Genomic DNA, 8,043 nt, shown 5'->3' with positions numbered 1-8,043 from the left:
ATGTTAAAATATTAGTGGTAAAGGACATGATGTCTCCAACTTACTCTCAAATGGTTCAGGAAAAAACACATAAGATGGGCTTCCCTGGTGGTGCAGTGGTTGAGAGTCCGCCTGCCGATGCAGAGGACACGGGTTAGTGCCCCGGTCCGGGAAGATCCCACATGCCGCGGAGCGGCTGGGCCCGTGAGCCATGGCCGCTGAGCCTGCGCGTCTGGAGCCTGTGCTCCGCAATGGGAGAGGCCACAACAGTGAGAGGCCCGCGTACCGCAAAAACAAAACAAAACAAAACAAAAACAAAAAACACGTAAGAGAGAAAAAGTGATAAAGCGAACGAGACAAAATGTTAACAAATGGTGAGTCCCAGCCAAGTTGATACATAAAATTAACCATCACAATTTACATGTGATGTTTATTGTCAACTGCAATAAACTTAGAAGTTTGCAATAAAAAGTTAGCCAAATCCACCTGAGAGCTTTCTGTTCCTGGGATGATGGAATAGATTTACTTTTTCCTATTCCACCTGCTGAGTAACAACTAGACATTATATATAAAGCAAACATCAAGAGACAAAGATGGAGAGAGGAAGGCAGAAAGGCTAGGGACCTCAGGATCCACGGAATAGCACGAAGATGGTGAGTTCCCTGGGTTTTCTTTTTGCCTCGAATGTCCCAGACTTGGAGGTAAAGAAATCAACAACCTGGAATCACCACAGACACAGCCCCAACAAAAGCCTGCTCTCTCTAGCCAAAGGGGCAGGAAAGGGGCAGCCTAATAAGACAGAAAACTTCGAAAATAACCACTCGATTCCAGCCAAATATTACAGAAAAACTTCGGCCCCACCCACACCCAGACCAGCAAAGACCAAGTGATGAGCATAGATTTCCACCCTCCCCAGGCTTGCCATGAGGCACCCCAACATCTCTGCCAGGGTGGTTTCTAAGAAGGCCAAGGAGGGTGAGGGGACTTTCACCCCAGCCCGCTGGTAATGTGGCCTCTCACACCCAGGGTCCATGGAGACTATGTGGGAGCCTGGACTTCATCCAGACTGGCAGTCACAAGGCATCCCTGCTGGGGTGGTGTTCGAGGAGTCCTCCTGGAGAGAAAACTTTCACTCATTTCTGCAGTACTGAGGCCATTCTCACCCAAGGGGCAGTGGAGACCACATGGGGAACTAGAACTCCCACCCTCATCCATGAGATGTCAACAGAGGCTGAATGGGAAACTTGAACTTCTGCCTCCACCTGGCAGTAAAAGTAAAAAGGCAGCAACACCCTTTTCCCTGCCAAAGCAGCGGCAGAAAAAGCCAGCTGAAACAGAAGGGTTAAATAAGATCCAGCGTCTCATAAAATAACTTTAAGATGTCCATGTTTCATTAAAACTTAGTCATCATGGGGCTTCCCTGGTGGCGCAGTGGTTAGGAGTCCGCCTGCCAATGCAGAGGACACGGGTTCGAGCCCTGGTCCGGGAAGATCCCACATGCCGCGGAGCAACTAAGCCCATGTGCCACAACTACCGAGCCTGCGCTCTAGAGCCCGTGAGCCACAGCTACTGAAGCCCGAGTACCTAGAGCCCGTGCTCCGCAACAAGAGAAGCCACCGCAATGAGAAGCCCGCGCACTGCAACAAAGAGTGGTCCCCACTCGCTGCAACTAGAGAAGCCCTGCATGCAGCAACGAAGACCCAACGCAGCCAAAAATAAATAAATAAAAATTTATTTAAAAAAAAATTTAGTCATCATACCAAAAACTGGGAAAAGCTCAAACTGAATGAAAAAAGCCAATCCGTAACTGCCACCACACAAAGGACAGAGATGTTAGGACTATCTGAAAAATACTTTAAAGCAGCCACGATAAAATGCTTTAACAAGAAATTATGTATATGCTTGAAACAAATGAAAAAATAGAAAGCTTCAGCAAAGAAATAGAAGATCTAGAGAAGAACCAAATGGAAATTTTAGAGCTGAAAAATATAATAACTGAAACGAAAGGTCAGGGAACAGGCTCAACAATAGAATGGAGGGGACAGAGAAAAGAATCAGTGAGCTGAAAGATTGAATAATAGAAATCACCCATTCTGAATAACAGAGAGAAACAAGACTAAAAAAACATAGTCTCCCATGGGAGCTGTGGGACTATAACAAAAGATCTACTATTGTGTCAACAGAGCCCCAGAAACAGAGGAGAAAGAGGATGAGGCTGAAACAGAGGAGAAAGAGGATGAGGCTGAAACAGTTCTCAAAGAAATAATAGCTGAAAACTACCCAAATTTGGCAAGAAACATAAACTTACACATGTAAGAAGCTGAGCAAACCCCAAACAGGATAAAGTCAAAGAATAACCCAAAGATAAAGCCCCCCCAAATAAACATGCAACTACCACATGACCCAGAAATTGCATTCCTGAGCAATTTTTCCCAGGGAAATGAAGACTTATGTTCACACGCAAATCTGCACATTAATGTTTATAACAGATCTATTTGTAATAAGCCAATAGCTGGAATCGGTCCACACGTCCTTCCATTGGTAAACAGATAAACTGCAGAACATACATACTAGGGAAGACTACTCAGAAATAAAAAGAAATGGACTCCTGACGCACACAACAGCCTGTACGAATCTCCAGAGAATTATGCTGCGTGGAAAGAAAAAGTTCCAAAAGGTTATATACTGTATGATCCCATTTATATAACATTCTTGAAACGACAAGATTATAGCAATGAAGAACAGATTAGTAGTTGTCAGGGGGTAAGGAGGGGTGGGGAGGTAGAAAGGAAGAGGGTAAGGCTATCAAAGAGCAACACGAGGAAGCCTTATGGTGACGGAAATGTTCTGATAGAACAATGTCAGTATCATGGTTGTGATATTGTATGTACTACAGTTTTTAAAAAATATTTATTTGGCTGTGCCGGGTCTTAGTCGCGGCATGCAGGATCTTTAGTTGCGGCATGTGGGATCTAGTTCCCTGAAGGGGGATCGAACCGGGGCCCCCTGCCTTGGGAGCACAGAGTATTAGCCACTGGACCACCAGGGAAGTCCCTGTACTACAGTTTTGCAAGATATTACCATTAGGGAAAATTGGGTAACGAGTACACGGAATCTCTGTCTTATTTCTTACAACTGCATGTGAATCAATAATTATCTCAAAACAAAAAGTTTAATTTTTAAAAGTCTACCTGAAATTTAAAAAAATATCTTTGTAAGTAATTCTACTTTTAAAAAAAGAAAAGAAAAAATAGAAAATACAATCTTTAAGCCCATTATGTTGCAAGTAACAATTCCAATACCAATCAGTTTAAGGAATAAATAAGAGGAGTTTTGGCTCACTGAACTTCAAAATTGGTTTGACACAGCATTTCAATGATGCCAAGGAGATTGTTTTTTCATTATACCTCTCCTGACATTAGCTTCATCCTAAGGCCAGATCCCCTTGTGATCACAAGATGTGTGCCAACAGCTCACCTGGGGTTACATATTTCCTTGTCTACAGCCAGAGAAAGTATGCATACCTCAAGCATCCAACAGAAGTCTTGGGCTTCGTTATGAAAGGACCAACTTACTTCCTGTGTCTGTGCTTGGACCAATCATTCTGACCATGGACTACCCTGACCAGCTTGTATCAGGGTCCTTGTCAAAGGGGAGGAAGTCTAGTGACTGACTTAGGTTCACTCATGCAGCTGGGATAGAGTCATTCGCACGAAAAATTCTAAGGATGGGGAAGGAGTAATTTCTCAAAAGAAAAAAGAAGAGGAAAAGCTGAATGGGTCTCGAGTAGACCTCCAGCTAACGACTTCTGCTCAAACTCTTTAAAAATGAACCACAACCAAGAGCCCTGAATTGGATTTCTTGGGATGCATGCAACAGAAATCAACTCTACCTAACTTAATCCAACACAGACTTCTTGGAAAGATGCAGAAGCTCACGGGGTACAAGTGAACACTGGAAATCCAGGACTGCTCAGGGATTAGGCAGGCTGAGGAATTAGTAGCACGAACTATTCTACAGCTTCTCCTGAGCACTCTGTTGAAATGAATCAAGTCCAGTTCTATTTTCTCTTCTTTTATCACCTCATTCACCATTTGAAATCCTAGGAGAGGGAGTATGGTTGTCCATGATTAGGTCACATCTCTGGGCTGAACTCAGGTGGTAACTGGAAGGGTCTAGTGGAAGGAACTTCCAAGGACACTTTGGTTTCCAAAGCAAGAGGCCAGAATACCTACACCCATCAAGTTTGCACTAATCTGGGGAGGTGTAATCTCTTAAAAGGAAATGGGGGTCCTCTTATTTTAGAGGAATAGATGCTGGATATAAAAATTGCAAATATTCATCTTGGGTATTAGATGATAAAAAATGTGAGATGGCACAAAGCAGCACTCAAATGAAAAGTATAAATTAAGTGAATTTACCTGAAAAGCAAGAAAGATTGAAAATAAGTCAACGAAGATTTCAACTCAAGAAGGTAGAAAGAGAACATGAAAATAAGCTCATCAGAAACTAACAAAATGTTGTAAATCAACTATACTTCAATAAAATAAATTTTAGGGACTTCCCTGGTAGTCCAGTGGTTAGGACTCTGTGCTCCCAATGCAGGGGGCCCAGGTTCTATCCCTGGTCGGGGAACTATATCCCACACGCCGCAACTAAGAGCCTGCATGCTGCAACTAAAAAAAAAGGTCCCACATTCCCGCATGCCACAATGAAGATCCCGTGTGCCAAAGCTAAGACCCGGCGCGGCCAAGTAAATAAATAAATAAACAAAAATATTGTTTAAAAAGACAATCCTTTAAAAATAAATTGGTTAAAAAAAGAAAATAAGCTCAAAGTATGAGAAATTATTAAAGATAAAAGTAGACACCTGTCATCAAATAAAAAACCCCAACAATTGACTAGTAAAATAATAAATCTGGTTCTTTAGTCCAGTAAAATAGACCAATCTTTGGCAAGTCTGGTGAATAAAGAAAGAAGGGCAGGGAGGAAGACAGAAAAGAGAAAGAGCAAAAATACAAATAAACAGCATTAGGGGTCATAACTACAGATATGGAGCTGTTAACAAATGATAGAAGTATAAAATGCTCAAACTTGCAATAATACATTGAACTGCCACATGAACTAGATATTTTATTAGAAAAATATCAGTTACCAAAATTGACTCAAGATGTAGAAACTTCAATAGACAAACAATCAGAGTAGGAATTGGAAAGGTATTCAAGGAGCTTTCCCCCAAATGTCATCAGGTCCAGACGGTTTCATAGATGAATTCCACCAAAACTGCATGGAAAATCCCTATGATCTCTAACTTTTCCAGAGGCTCTAAAAATTTCCAATTTATTTTACAAGGCCAGTATAACTCTGATAACAAAATAAAAGAACAGAATAAGACAAAGGCCCCTCAAAAGAAATCTATGGGCCACTCCTATTTTCTAACTTCGATGTAAAAGTTCTAACTAAAATGTGAGCAAACCAACCTATAATTATATTTAAAGAATAATTCATAATGGCCAAGTAGGGTTACTCCCAAACATTCAAAGATGTAATATTAGCAACAATTCAGGATGTCGACACGTGAAGAAAATAAAACATTAGGACCATTTCAGTAGGTCCCAAAGTATATGACTCTCTTCTCTATGTCTGCAAAATCCTTCAACTTAGAAATCTCTGGAGAAGCAGAACCTGCCTCCTATTACAGAAGCTGAAAATGCCAGATACTTGCTTTCCCAGACTCCCTTGCAGCTGGGTCACAGGTACAAGACCAATCAGACTCACACCCAGACTCTGAATCAGGAGTGAGTATCACAACGGGGTAGGGATGATGCAGGATTCTCTCTGTGCAGCCGGGAGGTTGTGGTAACACTGAGTTCCTGGCTCAGCAGCTGCAGTGGAGCAAGCTTCAGCAACCTGGTCTTGCAGCAGGAGCAGAGATTTGCTCACCAGACTGGTTCTGCAGCCTGGTTCTGGGCACTGCTCCTAGCTACACAGTCCCACGTCTGGTTCTGCAGCCCTCACTGAGAAGTCTGTGAAGTAGCCAACATATTTTTATTTTTATTTTGGCCGCACCACGCGGCATGCAGGATCTTAGTTCCCTGACCACTGTCCCCGGCAGTGGAAGCGTGGAGTCTTAACCACTGGACTGCCAGGGAAGTCCAAAATGTATTTTTAATAAATTCCTTTTCAGCCTAAATTAGGCAGAACATTTCCTGTTACTTACAACTAAAAATCCTAATTGGTGCCAAAGCAGCAAAAAACCAACCGCCTTAGGGGCCTTACTCCAGGTCAGGGCCTCTGTGTATGCAGCTCTCCCCCTCACTTCTTGCTGCTTAGTGCCTCATTTCCTCCATGTTTTCAAGTACTTTTTGCAGCCGGCAAATTATATACATGGCAAGTCTATGGATTAACTGCATCTGGCTCAAGTGTCCACCCCTTGTCCAGTCAGCAGATAGGAGCAGGCTCATGCGGCTGCATGGTGCCCCTTCTAGGGACAGTTGATAGGACATTTTCATCATTGGAAGGGGCCATGGACCAACAGATATGATGGCTGACTTTCTGAAACAGGCACCTTACCTGGTCTTGGGAAGTCCTGAAAGGCTTTCCAGAGGAAGAAATTCTGGGCTGGAACCTTCCAGATAAGTAAGAGTTAGGCAGAAGGGGATAAGGGGTGAGAAGAAGGGTCCAGGCACAAGAAAGAGAATAACCTAGAGTGAAGGGTGGAGTGTTAAGAGATGGGGCTGGACAGGTGAGCAAGGGTCAGATCACGCAGGACCCCGTAGGCCATGTTAGGGACGTTAGACTCCCTCCTGAGGGCTACAAGGAGCCATTGGTGACTTTCAGGCAGTGGAAGGATATGAGCAAATCTGCATTTCTGAACGACCACTTAGGTGGGGAGAAGGAGGGGAGTTAGAAAGTTGGGAGAGCATTGGGGAGGCTGCTGCAGTGAAGCAGTGGAGAGAACATGGCACCCTGGACAAGGAATGGTGGCAGGGGGGATGGGAAGGGGTGGGTTTGAGGGGCATTAGGAGGTAAAATCAGGGACTTCCCTGGCGGTCCAGTGGTTAAGACTCCACGCTCCCAATGCAGGGGGCCTGGGTTCAATCCCTGGACAGAACTAGATCCCGCATGCCACAATGAAGATCCCACATGAGGCAACGAAGATCCCGTGTGCTGCAAATAAGACCCGGCGTAGCCAAATAAATAAACTAATTAATTAAAAAAAAAGAATTCTTAAAAAAAAAAAGGAGGTAAAATCAGCTGGACCTGGTAGCAGGTTGCACGTGGGAGTGGAGGGGGGAGTTAAAGATGACTGTCAGGGATGTTTGTTCTGGCTGAAAGGCTATAGATAAATGAGTGGATGACAGAACCGCTCACCAGGTTGGACAACGCAGGAGGATTAGCTCTTTGGAGACAGATGATGAGCTCAGTTTTGAACATATTGCTTCAGGGCCTTTGGGAGAGCCAAGAAATCCAAAAGGCAGTGGGACATATGTGTTCGGGTCTCAGGAGAGGGGCCTGGGCTAGAGACAAAGGTTTGAGAGTCACTGGGGGACAGGTGGTGGTCGAAGGCAAGGGAATGGACGAGGAGACTCTCAGGCGTTCGTGCAGCATAAGAGAAGAGGAGGGCCAAAGACCGAATTCTGGGGGCATGTTAATTTTTCATGAAGGGCAGGGGAAGAAGAATCCACAAAGGACATTGAGAAGGGTCAGCCAGAGAGGCAAGAGGAAAACCAAGAAAAACTTACTCTCAGATAAACAACAGGGTCCTACTGTGTAGCACAAGGAACTGTATTCAACACCCTGGGATAAACCATAATGGAAAGGAATATGAAAAAGAATGTGTATATGTGTATAACTGAGTCACTTTGCGGTAACAGCAGAAATGAACACAACATTGTAAATCAATTATACTTCAATAAAAAATAAGCTTAAAAATAAATTTAAAAAGAAAAACCTAAAAAAGGAAAAAATTACTGTCATGAGTCCCAAAGTGGGAGTGGCCACAGGTGTTCAGGCTTCGGAAAACAAGATCAGGTGGAGGAGTGCCCAGTGGACGGAGAGGCT

This window comes from Orcinus orca, chromosome 19 (genome assembly GCF_937001465.1).
Source record: "Orcinus orca chromosome 19, mOrcOrc1.1, whole genome shotgun sequence".
Taxonomy (NCBI): Eukaryota; Metazoa; Chordata; class Mammalia; order Artiodactyla; family Delphinidae; genus Orcinus; species Orcinus orca.
Note: the sequence above shows the minus strand (reverse complement) of the source record.